This window comes from Hemiscyllium ocellatum, chromosome 26, assembly GCF_020745735.1.
Source record: "Hemiscyllium ocellatum isolate sHemOce1 chromosome 26, sHemOce1.pat.X.cur, whole genome shotgun sequence".
Lineage (NCBI taxonomy): Eukaryota > Metazoa > Chordata > Chondrichthyes > Orectolobiformes > Hemiscylliidae > Hemiscyllium > Hemiscyllium ocellatum.
The window spans coordinates 17,068,807-17,091,761 of record NC_083426.1 but is presented as its reverse complement, the minus strand read 5'-3'; the positions used below and the strand labels follow the sequence as shown (position 1 = coordinate 17,091,761).

The following is a 22,955-nucleotide window of genomic DNA, read 5'->3' as shown; positions in this document are numbered from 1 at the left end:
TTGCACACGGTTAAAGCAATGCATGTCAAAGGACAACTACAACAATTACCTCAATAACAAAGGGGAGCCCCTAAAAAGTGACTGGAAGCAACTCAGTGATGTCCAAGGTCCTTTTCACCCTATCCAATGGCCTCAGTTTCATTTTTCTTGATCTGTTCAAACATGTGTTTCATCTCAGGAACCTGTCTTGCAACTGTGGCAACAGTGCACTCTTTAATACATGTTATAGAACATAGAACATAGAACAATACAGCACAGAACAGGCCCTTCGGCCCATGATGTTGTGCTGAACATTTGTCCTAGCTTAAGCACCTATCCATGTACCTATCTAATTGCCGCTTAAAGGTCACCAATGATTCTGACTCTGCCACTCCCACAGGCAGCGCATTCCATGCCCCCACCACTCTCTGGGTAAAGAACCTACCCCTGACATCCCCCCTATACCTTCCACCCTTCATCTTAAATTTATGTCCCCTTGTAACACTCTGTTGTACCCGGGGATAAAGTCTCTGACTGTCTACTCTATCTATTGCCCTGATCATCTTATAAACCTCTATCAAGTCATCCCTCATCCTTCGCCGTTCCAATAAGAAAAGGCTTAGCACTCTCAACCTATCCTCGTACGACCTATTCTCCATTCCAGGCAACATCCTGGTAAATCTCCTCTGCACCCTCTCCAAAGCTTCCACATCTTTCCTAAAGTGAGGCGACCAGAACTGCACACAGTACTCCAAATGTGGCCTTACCAAGGTCCTGTACAGCTGCAACATCACCTCACGACTCTTGAATTCAATCCCTCTGCTAATGAAAGCTAATATACCATAGGCCTTCTTACAAGCTCTATCCACCTAAGTGGCAACTTTCAAAGAGCTATGAACATAGACCCCAAGATCCCTCTGCTCCTCCACATTACTAAGAAACCTACCGTTAACCCTGTATTCCGCATTCTTATTTGTCCATCCAAAATGGACAACCTCACACTTGACAGGGTTGAATTCCATCTGCCACTCCTCAGCCCAGCTCTGCATCATCAGCCCTCCCTGATGAAGGGCTCTGGCCCGAAACGTCGAATTTCCTGTTCCTTGGATGCTGCCTAACCTGCTGTGCTTTAACCAGCAACACATTTTCAGCTGTGATCTCCAGCATCTGCAGACCTCACCTTTTACTCGAAGATTTTAACCTACTGTGAATCCTCTTGCAAGGATGCCTTCCTTGAAGAAGCTCTCTTCCTCCCTGATGAAGGGCTCTGGCCCGAAACGTCGAATTTCCTGTTCCTTGGATGCTGCCTAACCTGCTGTGCTTTAACCAGCAACACATTTTCAGCTGTGATCTCCAGCATCTGCAGACCTCACCTTTTACTCGAAGATTTTAACCTACTGTGAATCCTCTTGCAAGGATGCCTTCCTTGAAGAAGCTCTCTTCCTCCCTGATGAAGGGCTCTGGCCCGAAACGTCGAATTTCCTGTTCCTTGGATGCTGCCTAACCTGCTGTGCTTTAACCTGCAACACATTTTCAGCTGCATCATATCTAAGTCCCTTTGCAGCTGACAACAGCCCTCCTCACTTCCACAACTCCACCAATCTTCGTATCGTCTGCAAATTTACTGACCCACCCTTCGACTCCCTCTTCCAAGTCATTAATAGAAATTACAAACAGTAGAGGACCCAGAACTGATCCCTGCGGAGCTCCACTTGTAACTGGACTCCAGGCTGAATATTTACCATTTACCACCACTCTCTGACTTCGACCGGTTAGCCAGTTCTCTATCCAACTGGCCAAATTTCCCATTATCTCATGCCTCCTGACTTTCCGCATCAGCCTACCATGGGGATCCTTATCAAATGCCTTACTAAAATCCATGTACACTACAACCACTGCTCTAGCCTCATCCACATCCACATCGTCATTGTAGGCCAGAACTGATTTACTGTAATAAGGATTTGGTCATGAGGACTCAAACGCCTGCTCCAAACATTCCCTGTAAGCCATGTGGCTGGGTGCAGCAAGTGCTGTGCACAGCATTGATTGCAGCATTGGCTTCCAGTTCTGAAAGTTGCTGATGAGCATAGATCTCAGAGTACTGTGCAGCTGGAAAGAAACATCAAGGAGATGCTGTCCTGCTCCATCATCCAATAAGACTATAGCTGATTTTTAACCAAAACTCTACTTTCCCAACATGTCCTCATGTGCTTTGGTTCACTTTGTGTTCAAAATGGGGAACTGAATTTTATTGTTGAACTTTTAGCTAAGTGAGTCTAAGAAAGGAAATGGTGCAGAGTGTGATGTTGATGCACCAGCTGAGTTAGTCCACAGAGTGGTTGAATCTAAAATTTTACAGCAACCTCACAGAGTTCTGATATTGCCTGACTATTTCTAGCATTTTCTATTATTAAGTCACTTCACTGTTCCTTTCAAAGATCACTGTGCATCAATAAACTCGACTTGGAAAATAACTCACAGAAATAATTGTTCATTGTATTGCGTATTATTCTGCAACAGTAAGTGTTAAAACAGCAGCGTAGCAGTCTTTGTCAAACTGGTAACAAAAGTCTTCAGTTCCTTGGCAGAGTGTTTGCTTTGTCCATCCACTTCCTGGTTGTGAATTATTCCATTCTGTTCCTTCACTAAAAATAACATTTTTTTCTTAGTCAAAATATTAAATAGTACTCAAGTGTACCATCTAGACAGCAATGGTATGTGTTAGCCACAAAGCACTCATCCATGGTAAGAACTCATAGCCTGTCTCTTATCTAGGTTACGTTCTCATTGTGTATCATTCTAACCTGCTTCTCAAGCTGAGTGCTTATCCACTAAAACACATCTGACTTTTAAATAAATAAGACGCTGGCATGTGTACCAAGGCAGTCAATATATCGGTGTTATGAAAATACCTTCATGGAACTCTCGAATTTATTAAAAGTTACATTATGTTATTTGAATATTTTAAAAGTGAAATGTTCCTCTAATTTTGGAGTCTTTCTCATCTTACATTCTACACATAATAAAAATATAAACAAAATAACAAAGTTAACAATAATTTTGAGTATATACTAACCTTTACCCTATTACGGTCACCTCTTGGATTGAAAATGATATTTGTTTGGAGGAGGTAATTTTAAAAATCTTTACCCACTTGTGAAAAGTTATGGAAAATGAGTTTCAATTAATGCTTCAACTGCTTGTCTGCTTTTACCTGATTTTCTGAGGATTTTTGCACTTACAGCAGGATAGCCAATGCGAGAATGCACTTCCTAACTCAGTTGTATCTCAGCCGGATGAGGTTTCATTACTTCCCATTCTTCATACACTAAAATACCATCAGACAACTGCTTTGACCCCAATAGATTTTCGGTCTTCTGTGTGAGACATGAACTGAAGTTGAGGAGGTGAGTGAGTAGTCAGTTCACAGATCACAATCGCAGTTGCAGTCACATGGGCTTTTGGAAGATCTATAAAGCCAAAAGTGCGCATTCAATTCTGATACCAATTGAGGTCACCATGAGGGTCCTGCCTATTCAACCTCGCCCCTTTGCCTGAGGTGTGGTAACTCACAGGTTAAACTACCACCAGTCATTCTATTTAATGAGAGAGCAGCCCTATGGTCCTCTGGGACTATCTGACTTTACCTTATGATTGACCAAGCTTGATTCGCAATCCCCTATAGGACTACCAGATGTGGGCTCATTGTCCCTTACTTCACTCTAACTTTTTGATATGTGTTTCTCTCTAATTATTGCAATGAAGCATTTTCCCAAAACCAACACATTCCTGTTCATGCACTATCTAAACACACACAGTTCAAGGCATGTGGAGTCTGGTTAACAGCTATTTCGGTCACAGCTAATAGTTAACACTGAAAGTTACCTGTAAGTTAGCAGAACTTCTTAAGAAGCTGAAGCTGACCAAAAATGTATAATTCTAGATTACTCCCTGAACTCAGTCTTATCAATCTGCCACACATCTCCGTGTATCATCATGCTGCATTAGATTTGAAGCTGAATTCATAACTGAAAAATTCATCAGGCATTCAGTGGAGAACAAACCTCTGCCCTGCTGATTGAACATTATTTCAATTGCTTGGGACTTTGCCCTGTCTGGTGGATGCTCTATAATTACAAAGCTGAGGAGGGAAACCATTTCAATAGACACTTCAGGCTAAGCCATTTCTAATAACCTGCACTGAAAACACAGCTCACATTTGGACAGCCATGATAAAGCAAGCCACAGAAGACTTGACAATCCATAACATTCTAAAACAATCAACGACTAATCTAAATAAAACAACCCGCAACATTTTCTTTATCTCCCAAAATTTGCTCATCTCCCAATGCTAGAAGCTGGATATTACAAAACACTCCAGGAAATGGATCAGCATCCTCAGCAAAAATGAATCAAATCCTTCCCTGTGCATGCCCTAATTTTATATCATGTTTATGTTAAAAGCCATGCATTAGTTTTTGAGAAATTACTTGCAGACAAAGTGATTAACAAGTGGAATGTAAACATTATTTCTTCCCACCTTCAGTCACACAGATAAATTTCGTTAGAAACTCTAGGTTTGTAATGAAGAGAAATCACTTGAACAAGCTTAGATTAGATTAGACTTACAGTGTGGAAACAGGCCCTTCGGCCCAACAAGTCCACACCGACCCGCCGAAGCGCAACCCACCCATACCCCTACATTTACCCCTTACCTAACACTACGGGCAATTTAGCTTGGCCAATTCACCTGACCCGCACATCTTTGGACTGTGGGAGGAAACCGGAGCACCCGGAGGAAACCCACGCAGACACGGGGAGAACGTGCAATCTCCACACAGTCAGTCGCCTGAGTCGGGAATTGAACCCGGGTCTACAGGCGCGGTGAGGCAGCAGTGCTAACCACTGTGCCACCGTGCCGCCCAAAGCCTTACAGATCCAGGAGGCATCTGATTGCAATGTTCTCAGTGAGACACATTAATGGTCTGGACATGTTTTTGATCAAACTAAGTTCTAAGTTTTAAAAATATATACATTCTTGTATACACAAATAAAAGCAAATCAAAACAAGCAACGTAACTAGGGCCAAATACGATAAATATGCTCCTTGTACTTAACTACTAAGATTTCTTCTGTGTACTGTCTAGCAAGCTCATAAATATGTTTATAAAAGGAACAGATTTATGAATTAAATGCATGAAGGAATTTTTTGACCCAAATCAGACTTCAGTATTTCTTATGATTTAACTGTGAGGCACCTTATTCTGCATCCACCATTGTTAATTGCAAAGGAATTCCTTGACTACTTTGCATCTCCTTGACTATGAAGACCAAAACATCACAAGTTTTCCAATGTGTGAATATTTAGATACACAGATATCAGATTGTGAATGAAGAGCCCCAGACTGTACCTTTTAATTCAGTTGGATATCACATATGAAACAAAATATTCTAAATGCCCTCAAAAGTCAATGAATTAACTAACTCCATGCTCATAGAATCATGCAGGACTTATAGAGTCATAGGGATGTAGAGAATGGCAACAGTCCCTTTGGTCCGACTTGTCCATCCTGACCAGATATTCGGCATTAATCTCGGTCCCAGTTGCCAGCATTTGGCCCATGTTCCTTTAAACCCTATGCATTCATGTACATATCTAGGTGCTCTTTAAATGTTGTAATTGTAAAACTGACTGATTGCACTGGCCCCAGCTCTTTTAAAGAGCTTTCCAGTTAGTCCCACATCTCTGCTTTATCCTCATAACCCTGCGAATATATAAGTATGCATCCAATTCCCTCTTGTACCTTAGTATAGAACATATTCTCTATCAGTCTCAGGAAATGTATTCCACATTCCCACAGCTTGCAATATAAGGGCATTCACTCTTCCCCTCACTCTTGGCTTTGTTATGAATTATCTTCAACTTAAGTTTCCTACTTACTAATTCTTCTGCATGGTGAAAATGATTTCTTTCTGGTTAAAAAACTTTATCAATGAAGTGTAAAAATAAGTACATGTACCTATTTTGCTTAACTTAGATAGTATCAAAATTGGGTTGCCCCTCATTGTTGAGAGAAATATTTAGTCTTTGAACATGAAGTACCAGTGCAGTTTTTAATGGACTTATACAAACTAGGTGTTGAGTTGGGAACATAAATAAGGCAGCTTCACCGCTCATTAAATACAAAAGATGTTCCATACCTGATGATGCTCAAGTTTGATCTTCAGAATGTCAGAATCTGGATTAATTGAAGGCTGCAGATTTAATCCATTAAGTAGTGGCTGAGGGACCAAGGTTCTTCTTAGTTCAGTGAAGGTAACAAAAAAAAACAAAGACTTGCAGGGTCTTTATCACACAACTTCAATTTGTGTGGAGCTGGCTCACTAAATAACACTGGCTGGAATCATATGGAAGTGATAAATGCTGTATCAAGGCCAAGAGTAAATTTTATGGCCTAAGCTGGTACTTAAAATCTCCAGCCCCAGGGTGTGCTGAGGTGGAACCTTTCTGTTCTATTTTCTTACACAACATTTGCTTATCTTTAAGGTGTCATTTGGCCAGTTATTGTTGGTTTCTTAGAAACATTTAAATTTTTGTGATGATTGTCATGACCTTTCTTAAATACTGATAAAAATTCAATGCCATAACAACATACCTTATTAGAAGCATTGACTTTCAAATAGGTTTCAAAATCTTTCTGTGAAACATTTCTCTGAAATTTAATTATAAACAGTCATGTCGTTGAAAATAATGACTGATTTCCACAGTTTGCTGTGATTGCCTGAACAAGGAAAGTCATTAAAAAAAGGGTTGTGAACATGCTAAAAATATTAGGAATTAAATTTTTGATGGAAATGAGTGAGACAGATTGGGAGAGTCATTAAACCAATTGAGTTGTGCTTGCTTCTAAGAGTGTGACATTAAACTTGTACTACAAAATGAATGTGTCTCATTGCACTGAGAACAACAACATGTACTTAGGTAGCAACCTTAACATTAACAAAAATGTCACTGAAGGTATAGTGACATAGCTCCAAGTTGGAATGTATTGCCAGCTGTAATGGTATGCAAGATACTTTACAATGGTCTGGCATGGAAAGAGGTGAGGCAGGTACAAGGGAACTATATGGGGAACTCAGACAGTCGCTGACATCTTCATAAACATGAAAGTGACCGAAACAGAGTTACCATTTTGAGACTGGTATGATTCTTCTTCCAGCATAACAACCTTGAAAGGTTAACTCTGTTTCTCTCTCCACAGATTGCTGTCAGACTTGCTAAGTTTCTCCAGCATTTTCTGTGTTTGCTTCAGATTTCCAGCATCTTCAGTATTTTTTCCACCTTCCTAAGCATGTCCTGTTTACAGATGAATGCAGCACATAACCACAGTGAATTTGGACTAGTTATGCTGTGTTACTTCTCTTATTATGAGAAGGTAGATCTGCATCTGTGAAGAAGAATGAGAAGACAAATTTGGAGTTGCAGTGAGTCATATTCTGATTTGTCTCGTTCACTACCACCAATCCTCCTTTCTCAATGCTGAGTTTTGGTCTGTCCATTTAGTGTTGAAGTATAGATTACCAATGAGTCTTAACAGAAAATACATGTGTCTTTTATAACAAGGTTAAAAATCACACAACACCAGGTTATAGTCCAACAGGTTTATTTTGAAGTACTCGCTTTTAGAGCACTGGTCCTTCATCAGGTAACTAGTTAGGGTCACTAGAAGAAGGAGCAGCGCTCTGAAAGCTAGTGCCTCCAAATAAATCTATTGGACTATAACCTAGTACTGTGTGATTTTTAATTTTGTCCACCCCAGTCTCCACATCATTATATAGCAAGATAACTATTCTTCACCCCAAGGTCTAAACTTCCTCAACAAGTTCTTTATTTGATTAATAATAGATTATTACCAGGATATTAAACAATCTTGGGATAGAGGAAACAAATTTTGGCAATGGCTATAATAAAACAATTGATTTTTGTGCACTCCATTGAAGTGCATGTGGAATGTGCTGACATAAATGTTGACATAATGGGTACATTTTATCAAGGTGTGGAGAAAGCAGAGCCCCATTGAAAAGGCAGAATTTAATGTCCTTCCTCTGAGGTGAGGAGTCATTCAATCAGCAAGACGAGTGTCAGCTTAGAGTGGAAAGTTTGTAGACAGACAAACTTCCTGGTCCCATCGCAAATTAAGGCCCTTACACTGGCAATTATTGCCCATATGAATTCTCTTAAAGTTAAAGTCACATAGAGCGCATAAAAGATAACACAACAGAAGGCTCTGGAATTTTTCTCCACACTGTAACCCATATGAAGACTGAACTTTGGTCCAAACATTAAAATTATTTTAAATTTCAATACTGTAGCAGCATTGTAGCTAAAAAGTTAAATTCTGCAATAACCTTGCCCAATCTACTAACAGAATTTGAAAACTCAAGTGAAATTTAGTTAACATTGATATCAGTAAGTATGTCCCTGATTGTTGAATTGATTGAATAGATAATTCCAATTCAACTATATTGACTACTTTGCTGCAGGCAAGCAATAGTTTTGATTTCTGTTCTATACAAAGGGACTGTAGGATAAATGCCATTGACCAATGAAGAAAAGTAATGCGGAGCAAAATATTATAGGGGTCCGAGCACTGTGAGTAAGATGTGTGGCAGAATTGGACAAAGAAGTTGGATGAGCACCACCTCGATGTTAGGAGCATCACGCTCTATCTTTCCTGCTTCTCACGAGCAATGTGATAAGTTTCGTGCTTGTTGTCAAGTACGGGAGATTATTGCCTGTTAATCAGCCCTTGCTGATGGACCAACGTGCCCCAATAATTTTCTATCTTACCAATCTTGCCCAACAAGCTGTTTGTTGGGAAAACTCACCATGGAGACCAGAATGTGTACCAAGCTGATGCAGCTTGCTTCTTTCGCTGGACCATCTCCATCTTGCCGCTAAGCAAATTGCTCTCCAGGGTTAGCTGTTTCTGCTGAAAAATGCAATCACCCAGCTGGCAAACATGGACCAGACTGGCAGCATCTGGTGGTACCACCTTCCTTTGGACCAACAGCAATAAGAAGCGTCTCCTCTGGACCATCCTGTCCATCAGCACCTCCAGTTATCAGTGGGAGAATCATGGTGCTATCCTTCCCTTCTCTGCAATGTTCCGACTGTGCCCATCAATCCACAGGGCAGCTTTGAGATACCAGTGCTCCTCCAGGTGTACTGTAGCCTTTTGAAGGTGGGGCAGATACAAGGGATGTTCATCTTTAGGCAAACATCTGCTGAATGAAAGTTGCTTAGTGAGCAGCTCATGAGAAGGTGAGGTAGAAATCAAACATGAAGGATGCTATTGTGACAGGTAATTCATGAGGTGAGTTGTATAACATATCATGATTAAACTCAGTAGGTCATGTGGTGAAAAACCCTCCAAGAACCTAATGCAACTTGGAATTAGCTGAAAAAAGGAAGATTCAGCACAGAGACTTTTAAGCTGGTAAAAAGGGCAAGACTGCATATTTCATGAGCTCTGTTATATTGAGTTACTAATCAGCTCATGTTTCAGCACTAAACTTTTCTGAAACAAGCAATTTCCATTCGTAATCGTTCCCATTGAGTTTGCATCTTTCATGATCTGAATTCTGGGGAAATATCCATTAGACAAAAAGGGTGGCAGGGTTGTTCAGTGGTTATCACTGTTCCCCCTACAGTGCCAGGGTCCTGGGTTCAATTCCTTCCTCGGGTGACTGTCTGAGTGGAGTTTGCACATTCTACCAGTGTCTGTGTGGGTTTCCTCCCACAATCCAAAGATGTGCGGGTCAAGTGAATTGGTCATGCTAAATTGCCCAGAGTGTTAGGTGTATTAGGATGAGGGAATGGGTCTGGGTGTGTTACTCTTTGGAGGGGTCTTGTGCCAAGTGGCCTGTGTCTGTACTGTAGGGAATCTAATCCAAAAATAGTTCAGCAGGGCTGATCTCATTTTAGACAAAGTAACAGCGTTAAGACACTGAAGAGAATACTGTGTGGATGTTACAGTGTCATAATGCAGGGACCCAACGCCATTTGATTGGCATGACCTGCAATTAGATGTCAGGCCATGAATTAGTTTGAGGAAAGATTTGTGGTCTGATGTGATAGAATGTTCTGCTTCAGAGAGCTGCTGACCAGCCTTCTCACTCCCGGCAGTACCATGAGCAATGGGAAACAAGATGCAATGGAAACTGGCAAGGAGGATCATTTGAGAGAAGGCAGTGGGGAGGAGAAATGCAGGAAAGGGAGATGACCTTAGGGGGAATGCAGAGAACTCTGATTGGCACAGGGATGCCAACAGGAGGCATCACAATCAGCAGGCAAAAGATTGTTTGTCTATTCCATTCTTACAGTTGTTAGGGGTAAAATTAAGAAAGCTTGTTGATGACATTTTTGTGCCAGGCAAACATTTTGTGAATATGATGTTAATCCCTGGTAATCCCTTTCGCCTAACTTCATGGTGCTGCAATGTATTCATTTATTTGCTGTCATAAATTATTTATAAAAAAATGCAGCTGTAACTTTAATCTGTATCAGTCTCTTCTTGAATCATACATTTAGTCTCTTGGATTAACAGAAGTGGAAATATCAACACGAATAAATTAAAGTTTTTTTGGGTGAATTATCTAAAAACTGGTGCTGATCTCTTCCTTCCCTTCATGGGACATATTCCAACTCTATGTGGCACACAATCTAGGACCCTGAATAAAAAAAATTATAAAACTAAATGCATTTGCGATTGGCTATTTTATGATACAGACAATTTTTAGTGTTCAGCTCAACACCACAATGTTATAAAAGGGAATGACACGAAGCAGTAGTCATTTTGGAGTCAATTGACATCCTTTTGATGGTCTCCCAACATTCTTCCCTCAGTTAGAAAGTATCCTTCTATTCTCAGTAAGACGAGAGAGATGGCACTCCCACCTTAGAGTAAGAAGGTCAAGCCAGTTGGCTTGGCTCCAGTTCTCTTGGCTCAACCATCAGTTGTTTTCCTTGAATGCAGAACAGCATTGTCCGCAGTCCCAGGCAAAGTGAGGTTTACTTTCTGTCAGTGTCCTCAGCCGGTAACTGTTTTCAGGTTGACCTCATGACATAACAGAAGCATAGTTTTAAGCAGGGGCAAAATACAAGATCATGTGCCAGGAAAGAAATAAATTTGGATGGAGCTTAAGGAAAATACCCAGGTGAGCGATGAGAGACTCAGTAGTGGGGATTATTGGTCATTATCAATCTCATTACTACTTGGTCTTACCTCATTAAGATGAAAACTCTCATTCTTGCTCCTTGTGGGCTGAGAATTTCTGATATAAAAGTCTGAATGGTATCTAACAACTCCAGTTCATTAGTTGATCATGTGGATCTCCATCCTGGATGTCTGGCACCAACATTTAGGACGTGTTCCATGCTTCCTGGTAATTTTAGCCGGCGTAGGAATGGAGCCCATGTTGTTGTCATCACTCTGCATTGCAAACCAGCCATCCAACCAACTGAGTTAACTGACCCCCATTGTTGGACAGGTTCAAGACTGACACAGATATTTCACCTTAAAAATGTGTTGCCGGAAAAGTGCAGCAGGTCAGGCAGCATCAAAGGAGCAGGAGAATTGACATTTCGGGCATAAGCCCTTCTGCAGGAATGAAGAATTCCTGTAGAAGGGCTTATGCCCGAAATGTCAATTCTCCTGCTCCTTTGGTGCTGCCTGACCTGCTGCGCTTTTCCGGCAACACATTTTTATGCTCTGATCTCCAGCATCTGCAGTCCTCACTTTTTCCACAGATATTTCACCAGCAAGGAAATGAAGGGTTATAAGGTAGAGGAATTACTCCCTCAGCCATAGGTTAAAGGCAATCAGTACTCCTGTCCTGTCTTGCTGTTCAGTGCAAACACAAAGCTCTGGCAGTCTGTCCTGGTTGCCAGCAGACATTTGTCAAGGGAGTGGGCAACTTGCTATATGGCAATACCCAACCTCAGTCTCTCACCTGCAGCATGGACCAGCAGCCCAAGTGGCAAACACACCTCAAGTGCATCAATCAATTGACCATGTCACAAAGTCAAAGGGAGTAGTACTCAGTCAGGTCCAGGGGGACTGCCATCTGTCAGGGAGTTCCAATGCAGTCAGTCTGATCTCAGTCCAGGGACTCATACTGTCATTCAGCTTCTTGGGTAGTCACGGTCAGGATTGACTCCTCCGGGGGTGGTGAGGAGTCGAAAAGTGTGGTGCTGGAAAAGCACAGCAGGTCAGGCTGCATCTGAGGAACAGAAGGGTCAACTGTGCTGAGGAGCTGAATATCAGGCTTTGGCTTTCGACCCTACTGTGGGCCACTTTCTTCTGGAGTGAGACACCAAGAAGGATTGAGGGAGATGGAAATGGTTGGCACAACTGTTAGTGACAGTGTGGGGTGAAGGGTTAAAAACAATGAGCTATACTCTGTGAGTGAGTAGAAGATACAAAGACCATGCAGATTCTGAGAACGTTGCATGGGTGAAACTGAGTTACATGTGGTATAGTATGACCCTGGATGGTTAATGGGTGCAGTATCAGAGTACAGCGAATGTGAGGTAACAGTGAAGGATGGTGCCACTGAACCTGGAGAAACAAGGAAAGGCATTGCCCTGCCTCTGGCATTGCTGCACCTTTATCTGGAGAGTTGCCCAGGTGGCAACCACAGACCCGTCTGGTAGGTTTGAGGTTATGGCTCCCTTGTTAGTCCTGGGCAAGATGGCTGCTCTTCTCCATACCACCCCATTCATCAGGACCTCCAGGTGCCAGTCTGTAAAGTGTGGTACCAATTTCCTCTTGTTCACTATGCCTGAGACAAGTGTCAAGGATGTGCAGGACAGCTCCAGGTGGCCAAGGTTGACAGAGTGCAAAATGGAGATGCTGGTGGTGGGAATGCTGAGATATCCTGGCAGGGGCAGGCACTTCCTGGGAGAATGGGCTAACATTGAATGAAAGAGGCACCATATTGGTGTGGTTAGTTCTCGATAAGGCAGGTTTGGGACAAACGTATGAGAAAAATCACTAAGCCTCATAGATTGAAACTTTCTATGAAAATCAAGGAAAATGACAAAAAGCCAAAATGTGGGAACTTTCAACCTTTAGCCATATTAACACATTTTGACTAGTTTTATCAAGAGGAGTTTTCCCAGGCCCATTGAGGAAAATTTGAAGGTGGTGGAGCAGCAATGCATTGCAAAAACATGTGAGAGAAATGAATTACAACAATTTGTAGATATGCTCCCATCTCTCTGGCTGCTTCAGCCTGTTGCTCAGTGACCAGTGGTGTTGTAGGACCTCTGCTCTTTGTGATTTTTATTAATGACTTAGATAAGGAAATGGAAGAGTGGGTTAATAAGTTTGCCAATGACATGAAGGTTGGTGGAATAGTGAATATTGTGGAGGACTGTTGTAGGTTGCCATGGGACATTGACAGGATGCAGAACTGGGCAGATGGAGTTCAACCCGGAAAAGTGTAAAGTTATTCATTTTGGAAGGTTGAATTTGAATGCAGATTACTGGATTAAAGGCAGGATTCTTGGCAATATGGAGGAACAGAGGGATGTTGGGGTCCACGTACATAGATCTCTTAAAGTTACCAATAAGTTGATAGGGTTGTTTTTCTTTAGCAGGGTCATTGAGTTTAATAGCTTCAAGGTTATGCTGGAGCCCTATAATGTCCTGGTTAGACCACACTTGGAATATTGTATTCAGTTCTGATCGCCTCATTATAGGAAGGATGTGGCAGCTTTAGAGAGGGTGCAAAGGGGATTTACCAGGATGCTGCCTGGACTGGAAGGCATGTCTTATGAAGAAAGGTTGAGGGAGCTAGGACTTTTCTCATTGGAGCGAAGAAGAATGAGAGGTGACTTGATAGAGGTGTACAAGATGATGAGAGGCATAGATGGAGTGGATAGTCAGAGACATTTTCCCAGGGCAGAAATGGCCACATGAGGGGGCATAATTTTAAGGTGATTGGAGGAAGGTTTAGGGGGGATGTCAGAGGTGGGTTCTTTATACAGAGAGTGGTAGGTGCATGAAATGTACTGCCAGAAATGGTAATAGAGTCAGATACATTAGGAATACTTAAGTGATTCGTGGATAGGCACATGGATGACAGTAGCTCAGTTTGACCTTGTGTAGGATAAAATATAGGCACAACAACGAGGACTGTACTGTGCTGCACTGTTCTATGTTCATCTGGGGGCCCCAGGCTGACTGTAATATCAGTAATCCACAGAGCAGTACATGGTGGGAATTGATTTTGCAAATGAGGCAACTATCGGATAAAAATGAAATGTTTGCAGAAGGGAATCTGCACAGTGTCCTTAAACCCAACAGCTCACAGATCTAGCAGTCTATGTGGTAGGACAATTAGGGGCAAAAGGCACCTAGTAAAAACAACAGGTCTTCATAATCTATAGACAGAAGCTTATTATTACAGTGGGCACTGCTGTGAAGTACAGCACTCAGGATGGTTTTGTGCCTTCTGTCACCTTTAGCTTCCTCTCGCATTCATTTCCTTACTCCAGCACATTGTTCACTTCCTCAGGGCTCTCACAATAGCCACAGGTGAAGACAGACAGCCATCCTTTACATTGCTCTTTCAGCTTCACCCTCTCATTTTCTCAGACTGCCCATTATTTCTAATGTGTGGCAATTCTAAAGATGGGGTGTTTAACTGGCCACCTCTGGAAGATTGCATCAGAAAGCATGCCAAACTCAGCTCTGGTCAGAGAGGCAAGATCAGAGTGGTGCTGGAAAAGCACAACAGGTCAGGCAACATCCGAGGAGCAGGAAAATCGACGTCTCGGGCAAAAGCCATTCGTCAGGAATCTGGTTATAGACCCAGGAATTCAAAGGCTCTCCCTCTAAAAATTAAAGCCCTAAAATTCAGCCCATTATATTTTTGGTCTGGTTCCTCACACATTTCAGCAGTTCTTGAGCAGCGAGGCATTTAGGTAGTTTCCTAAAACAGAGAAGCAAGAGGAAGTCCAAACATACCTTAATTTCTCAGGTTAGAATGTTCCTTTATTTCATGGTGAAATAAATAAAGATATTTGGCAACAAAGTTGGTTAGAAATAAACGGTATGCATAACTAAGTTTCCTGTGTTACAATTATCTACTTACAACAGAACATATTTGACAATATAAGATTTAGTTTTGGTTTCATTTTTTTCCTGGTTTTGGTTTAAGATTTGGAAATTTTCTTTAAGAATAATGCACCAACTTGTCAGATTAATAATTGGTTAGTTCTCTGGATTTTACTTTTTTTTTATAAAATACTCTATTCGTAAAACACCCTGCAATGGTAATGAGCTTTGCAGCTCCTCACAGTTGTAACCATCCATATGGTAACTTGGTGGTATGGTCCAATGTATAAATCAGACAATGTTGAAAATGTTTGACCAACTTTAAATGTTGAAATTGTCAGTTATGGATGGAATGTGAAACCAAAACAAAAGGGCAGAGTCAAATTTGTAACAGAAATACTGTTCAACATCTGATTAGTTTTATTTTTCATAATGGCAAACAAAGTTTTTCACTCAACCCTTCAAGTAATTCTATCGAAGAATGAAAGAAAGAAAGAAAGAAAGAAAGAAAGAAAGAAAGAAAGAAAGAAAGGCTTACAGAATTTTAATGAAAATATTACTTGCACACTGCAGTAAAATAAAAAGTGAGCCAAAAAAGAAGGAATTAGGGTAAATTTAGACTTAAGATTTATAGTTTAAACATGTCATTTAGCATAACATTGCAAGCATACAATGAATTTACTCACAAATCTTTCTGAACTGCTGTGGGTCTCTTTGGCTCCCTAGGTCTTTCTAGCTGAGTAATAAATACATAATTGCTCACAGAAGTAGCCCAAAGAAAATCAAAGAATATATTTTGAGGAAATGCTTTTGGTTAAAGCTTTTCTTATTCAAATACTGATGTTAGATCTAGAAAGATGAATCCTTAACTGTGCATTTCCTTTCCTGAAGGAATAATTTAATTTGGGCAGAGGCCAATTTTAACCCTTCCCAGTGACAATGGTCAATGGGACTTCATCAATCCTGCAGCAAACATGCAAATTTCCATCCGATCCTGCTATTCTGATCAGAATCTAACAAGGATGTTTTTATAAATAAGCTTTTTTTATTCACTCATGAGATGTGTGCATCGCTGGCTTACCAGCATTTATTATCCACCCCTAGTTGCCCTTGAGAAGCTGGTGGTGAGCTGACTTCTTAATCCACTACAGTCCATTTGCTGTAGGTAGATCCACAATGCCCTTGAGGAGAGATTTTCAAGATTTTGACCCAGCTACAGTAAAGGAAATGTGATATATTTCCAAGTCAGGATGGTGAGTGGCTTGTTGGGGAAGGAGCAGGTAGTGGTTTTCCCATATATCTGCTGCGCTTGTTCTTGTGGCTGAGGTTGTGTGTTTGGAAGATGCTGTTTAAGGATCTTTAGTGAATTTCTCCAGTGCATCTTGTAGTTGATATACATAGCTGCTTCTGAGCTCTGGTGGAGGGAGTGGATGCTTGTGGATGTGGGGCTAAGCAAAAAGGCTACTTTGTCCTGGATGGTGTCAAGCTTTTAGAGTAGTGTTGGATTTGCATTCATCCAGGCTAGTGGAGAGTATTCCATCATGACTTACACCTTGTAGATAGCAGGTGGGGTCTGGGGAGTCAGGAGAAAATTTACTTGCTGCAGCAGTCCTAGCCGCTGACTGGTCTTGTAGGTCAAGGATTGTCACTCTCACCTCACTCTGGAATTCAGCTCCCCTTTGTCCATGTTTGAACCAAGGCTGTAATGATGTCAAGAGCTGGTAGAACCTAAATGGGGCATCATTGAGCAGGTTATTGCTTAGCAGATTCTGCTTTATTGCGGTTGATGACAACCATCTTGTTACTGATAATCGAGAGTTGACTGATGGGTGGGCAGTTGGCTGGGTTGGATTTGTCCTGCTTTTTGTGTACAGGACATAGTTGGGTAATTTCAGAAATTGTCGAGTAAATGTCAGTGTTGTCGTTGTACTGGAATAATTATGGAAGTGGCATTTCTGGAGCACTTCAGTTCTATTACTGGAATATTGTCAGGGTCCATAGCCTTTGCAGTAGCCAGTGCTCCAACCTTTTGTTGATATCACATGGAAGTGAATTGAATTGGCTAAGGACTGACATTTGCGGTGATGGAGACCATTGAAGGAGGCCAAGATGGATCATCCTCTTGGCATTTCTGGCTGAAGATTGTTGCGAATGCTTAAGCCTCATCTTCTACACTGATGTCCTGAGCTCCCATAGCATTGAGAGTAGGGATATTTGTGGAGTCTCCTCCTCTAAGAATCAGTTGTTTAATTGTCCACCACCATTCAAGATAGGATGTGGAAAGATTGCAGAGCTGATCAGCTGTCTGACCTCACAACAATCTCTACAAGACCGTCTCCATGTTCTGGCTTTCCCCCTCCCCCAACACTATCCTGAACACTCCTCCTCCATGAGCAAGTGAGTTGTTTATGTTGTACCTCACCATTCTGTATCTCTTCACAAAGTCATTAAGGAATGTTGAAGCAAATCCTAACATTTCCATCTGTGGAATTTGTTATTATCTGAAATTGCATAGTTGCATTATGTGATTTCAATGTAAAGTTGTTTCTTGCTACTTAGATAATGCTGAGGGATGGAAAGCTCTGTCAGTCAATCCCACTATTGAACAACTCATTGCATCTTGTCATTCTCTCAGCAGATGCTTGGTTGAAGTTAGTAACAGTTGTATTCAACTTCTTTCTGTTGCTTTGTCTCTTAACAGAGAGATTATGGAATATAAACAAATCACACTGACAGAACACATTGCTCACAATGCCAATCACAGAGCAGGCTCACAATGTGATTAGTACCTAATAATGGCAGAAAATTTAGAATTTTATAACAAATGGACACCATGTCCACCAATTATATAGAAGGCAAAATGGTGAAGGTGAAAGATTTCATTTAAGCATGTTCAGTTAAATAAACTTCATGGGACAATTCCTTGAAGCCAAGCACAAAGTTAGAATTCCCAAATTGGAAAAAACACTGTGTCATGTGTTTAAAGGCGTCGTCAATGCTTCATCCAACACCTTCATGTCATAATGTTTAAAATTCTTGCCAATGAGCGTTATTTTTAAATGTTATATGTGAGAAGTTCTACAGTCTTCCTGCGATTTGGCTTGTGTTGTGATACAGATGTGCTAAGACAGGCATTTACGCACATTTATGTCCAATTCATGCTGTCACTATTTACTCGAGTGAGAATGCGATTGACTCATAGAGCTCACAAGCCAAGTGTTAATTTAAACATTGTGCAAGTTCTTTCTTTTGAAACTTTAAATGGCATAACATACAATGTATACCTTAAATGCAATACACTTAAAAGATTCAAATCAGCTTGTAATAATATTGATAAGTATTAAAACACCCAAAATGAAAGAAAAATGTATTATGGGTCTACAAAACAACAAGCCATTTTGTGACCCCTATCAAAGATAACCTTGACAGGCTGCAAGTTTAAGTTCGCTGCCAATGTTAGATATCATTTTACTTAAAGGCTCATAAGCTGTGTACAGTGATTGAATGAACACATTCAAAACCCATGTTGACACCTATACACAAACTATGTTTGTGATAGCACAGGTACATGAATATTTCAAGTGTGTTGAATATACAAAAAAAAACACTTAATTCTATATGAAGTCGTGTTAAAAATTTGCCAAATCTAATTATCAACATCTCTCAGTTTAACAAATGTTGATAACTTGGGGCGATCATTTGCTGGCCTTTTCTCTGATTTACAATGCTTAAATTACTTAAAAAGTTACCTTGGCGTCTTCAAAAATTTCTAGTATATTGTTTTGAAATGCTTTTCTTGTTCAGACTGATGTGTTCTGAACACATTTGGAAGTATGCTGTAAGAGCATAAAGATTCCTGAGGGATATAGTAGAATTCCTTAGGCCAAGAGAAGAACCATCTAGGATGTTATAATGTCTGCTGTTATGATCTCTATTTAATTCCCCTACATTATTTCTTTTGTTTTTACAGCTGTCTGTTCTTCAATTACTTTCTTCAAGTTGGAAAGCAGCTGGACTGGTCTGGGAGGATGAGGCCGCCTCAAAGATAAACACTGGTTCATGATACTTCTTTTGTATAAGTAAATATAATGTGGAATATATATTTATCTCCAAATGGGATTTCCCCTTTCTCTTCAAGCCGGACTGCAGAAGATCAATCAATGACAGTGTTCAAACTTGAATCCAAAAAGTTACAATCCTTCTATTTATCATTCTATATTTGTTTTGGCATGTGTACAACACCAGCAAAGCCAGTACTTATTGTCCATCCCTAGTTGTCCTTGACAATACTAACAATGACAGGAGCCTAATCATAAAGTCTTGTGGAATTGTGTTAAAAAGAATTACTTCAGCTGAAGAGAAACCTTTTTTTAAATCAATCTTGTCATCAAGAAATTATGGATCCCCTCCGTATTAGTGAAAACTCAATTAGACTCAGTATGGGTAGCACTATGGCTGAGAGGTTAGCACTGCTGCCTCATGACACCAGGGACCCAGGTTCGATTCTTCCCTCCATTGACTGTCTGTGTGGAGTTTGCACATTCTCCCTGTGTCTTTGTGGGTTTCCTCTGGGTGCTCTGGTTTCATCCTACAGTCCGAAGATGTGCAAGGTAAGTGGATAGACCATGCTAAATTGCCTTGTAGTTCCTAGGGGATGTGCAGACTAGGTGGATTAGTTATAGTAAAGTTGGGTTACAGGGATAATGTAATGGACTGGGTCTGGGTGGGATATTCTTCAGAGGGTTATTGCAAACTTGATGGGCCAAATGGACTTTTTCCATGCTGTAGGAATTCCATGATTCAATCAGCAAATGGGGGGTGATTAGGGATGAATAATAAATACTAACCTAACCAATGATGCCAATATCCAGTGAAAAACTTGGAAAACAAATGGTTTATTCAGTAGAAGGATTGTATTTTCACTTCAAGTGAAACTTCCCATTAAAATTCAGCAACTTGCGTGCATGAATTCACTTTTCCTAATATTCATTTGATTCAGTCACCAACTATAATGAAGAATCCCAGTGTTCAGTAGCAGTGATAGAATTAATTAGCTCAACAACCAATTACATTGAAGAAATCTCACATACAGCAAAACAAAATGCATAGATTATTCTTCACTCTTAATTATTCCATTTCAGCTAGAGACAGTGATGTTGTGGAAATGTAATTAGATTAGCCTCAAGCTAATGTTCTGGGCATGAGTTCAAATCCTACCGTTGTAGCTGATGGAATTTGTACTCAACAACAATCAAGAGTGTCAAGAGCTTGCCTAATCGTGACTGTAAGCCAACCTTGATTTTTTAATTAAAATCCCATCAGCTTCAATAATGTTCTTCAGAGAAGGAAATCTGCCGTGCCTACAGCGATACGGTTTGACTCAACTGCCCTTGGGTTAATTAGGAATAGACAAGAAATGCTGGTCTAATGAGCGACTTCCAAATCTAATAAACAAATTAAGTAAAAGAGAACAAAGTGGATAGATGAACTCAAGATACAAATCATCCATGATATAATCGAATCTTAGAACCATTTTGAAGGGCTGAATGGCCAACTCCTGGTTCTTTCTTTCAAAATTATGTCACATTTCTCTCAATATTGTGTAAATAACTTGTAAATTGTGACTAGCTTTTTAAAATTTTGATTAAATATGGCTAATTAACCTTTGTTAAATGCATTCATCTAACTAAAGTAGTTTGCACAATCTCACTAATTCTACATAGCTATTTCATTGCATTTTTTGAATTTGATTTAATCTGTTGTATCATTTTTGTCATAGATTAGCAAAATGTATGATGCAAGACCAACTCTGGCTATATAAGCAACTCTTATTTCTGTTTCAAGGATCTTCTATAACACAGGCCGGCTGGTTTGGCAATCATTCCAATCTTTTATTTTATTGCTCAATTAGGCCAACAAACAGTATAATAGGCAGATCAACACCACAGGACTGCATCTTCAAACAGGAAGGTCCACAGGGCTCAGTCTGAAAATAGCCTTTGGAGACGTCACTGGAAAGTATATTCCCGAAACTGCTTATGTGCGTCACCCGCCTTAACTGTATTCCTTGTTTTCGGTTCAAAGGTTCATTAATGCTAATTTTTAGTCACAAGAGTAGTTCATTTGCATCCTTACAAAGAAACTTCCAATAAAATGGCAACATCCAAGACATGGTTTCTTTATGGCAGAAACTGAAGCAGAAACTTATCAGATAATGGAAAACATCTGTTCCAAAGAAAAAAGATCATTTATCTAGGGAGTTGATCAAATTTTCCTTATCACTGGCCTGTGCCTGTGGTGCACAAGCTCAAACAAGTAATCTCGAGCATTCTTTGATCTCGAAACTTCTTAAGGAGGAAGAAATGCTGAACACAGTTTCATTCCAAATGTGCCCAGCCTCTTTCTTTGATGGTATCCTTCTCACCTTTTCGAGTTTCAATCCATTGCATATTTCTCCCCTCACCAGATGGCACACTGGAAAATAACTTGCTATTTGTAGATGTATGGTATGAAGTTCTAGTTTTCCAGCTTTCCTTGATCTCTGTAGGAAAGCACTTAGCTTTTGCTCAATGAGCTGATTCTTTTTTCCACGGAGGCAGAAATCAGGAGTTGGAATCGTTTTTGGGTCAGAAACTTTGCCTCTAGTGGGAAGCTGATTTAAATCACAATTTCAGTGTGAGTAAGACTTAAGTGGTATCAAGATGCATTTCCTTTTCCTTATCACTGGCCAAGTTGTCCATGCCGACCAAATATCCTACATTAATCTAGTCCCATTTGCCAGCACTTGGCCTATATCCCTTTAAAATCTTTTTATTCATATATCCATCCAAGTGCCTTTTAAATGCTGTAATTATACCAGCTGCCACCACTTCTTCTGGCACTCATTCCATACATGCACCACCCTCTGCATGAAAAAGTTGCCCCTTAGATCCCTTTTAAATCTTTCCCCTCCCATTTGAAGCCTATACCTTCTAGTTCTGGACTCACCTATTCTGGGGAAGAGATCTTGTCTGTTCACCCTATCCATGCCCCTTATTTTTTTATAAACCACTAATAAGGTCAGCCCCCAGCCTCTGATGTCCAGACAAAATAGCCCCAGCCAATTCAGCCTCTCTCTGTAGCTCAAACCCTATAATTCTGACAACATCCATGCAAATCTTTTCTGAACATATTCAGGTTTCACACGTCTTTCCTATAGCAAGGAGACTGTAACTGAGTGCAGTATTTCAAAGGTGGCCTAACCAATGTCCTGTACAGCAGGCATCCTGGAGATAATCCCCCATATATCCTTCAAAATGTCACAATCTGTTACAAATGTACCCAATGATCGTCAATTATTTTAATCAAACACTAAAACCATGCTGGGACAGGTGGACCTTGAGCTCAGATCTTCTGATCTAGAGGTAAGGACACTACCACTGTCCCTGCAAGACTCCACTGAATGCAACAAGCTTGATAAATAATTTAATTGGTTTCAGTGGGGAGCGGAATATGTAAGCTGCAAAACATTGCCAATCCAGCCCTGAATCACCACTCATTTATTTTGCTAAACTTCAAAGGGGGCATCTTTTTTTAACTGCGCGAAACAATCTTTCAGGATAGTGTATTTGAACCAAAGAGAACATTCTTCTATTGCCGTTTGAAAGTTGAATACTTAACTAATGAACAAAAGATGAATTTTAGTCAGTGTTTTCTTTTGGGGACTGCACTTCCTTTCTGCCAATTCATTTATCAGCATGGCATCTGGATACAGGATAAAGTCATGACCGTATGATAAAAGAAAGCACGGGATAGCTTTCTTCTTGAATATGAGAAATGCTTAAGTGTCTGCTCTTCTCTTGTGTGTAG

The 22,955-nt window shown here is 40.5% G+C and overlaps 1 protein-coding gene across 2 annotated transcripts in view; it reads right to left on the bottom strand.

The window, feature by feature from the left end:
- Positions 1-6,277, bottom strand: part of LOC132828162 (decorin-like) — a 70,153-nt gene extending 63,876 nt beyond the window's left edge. For both annotated transcript variants that reach the window (XM_060845089.1, XM_060845088.1), the window contains exon 1: positions 6,181-6,277. The gene's annotated coding sequence lies outside the window, so the exon portion shown is untranslated. The remainder of the gene's footprint in view (positions 1-6,180) is intronic.
- Between the last annotated feature and the right edge of the window lie 16,678 nt (positions 6,278-22,955).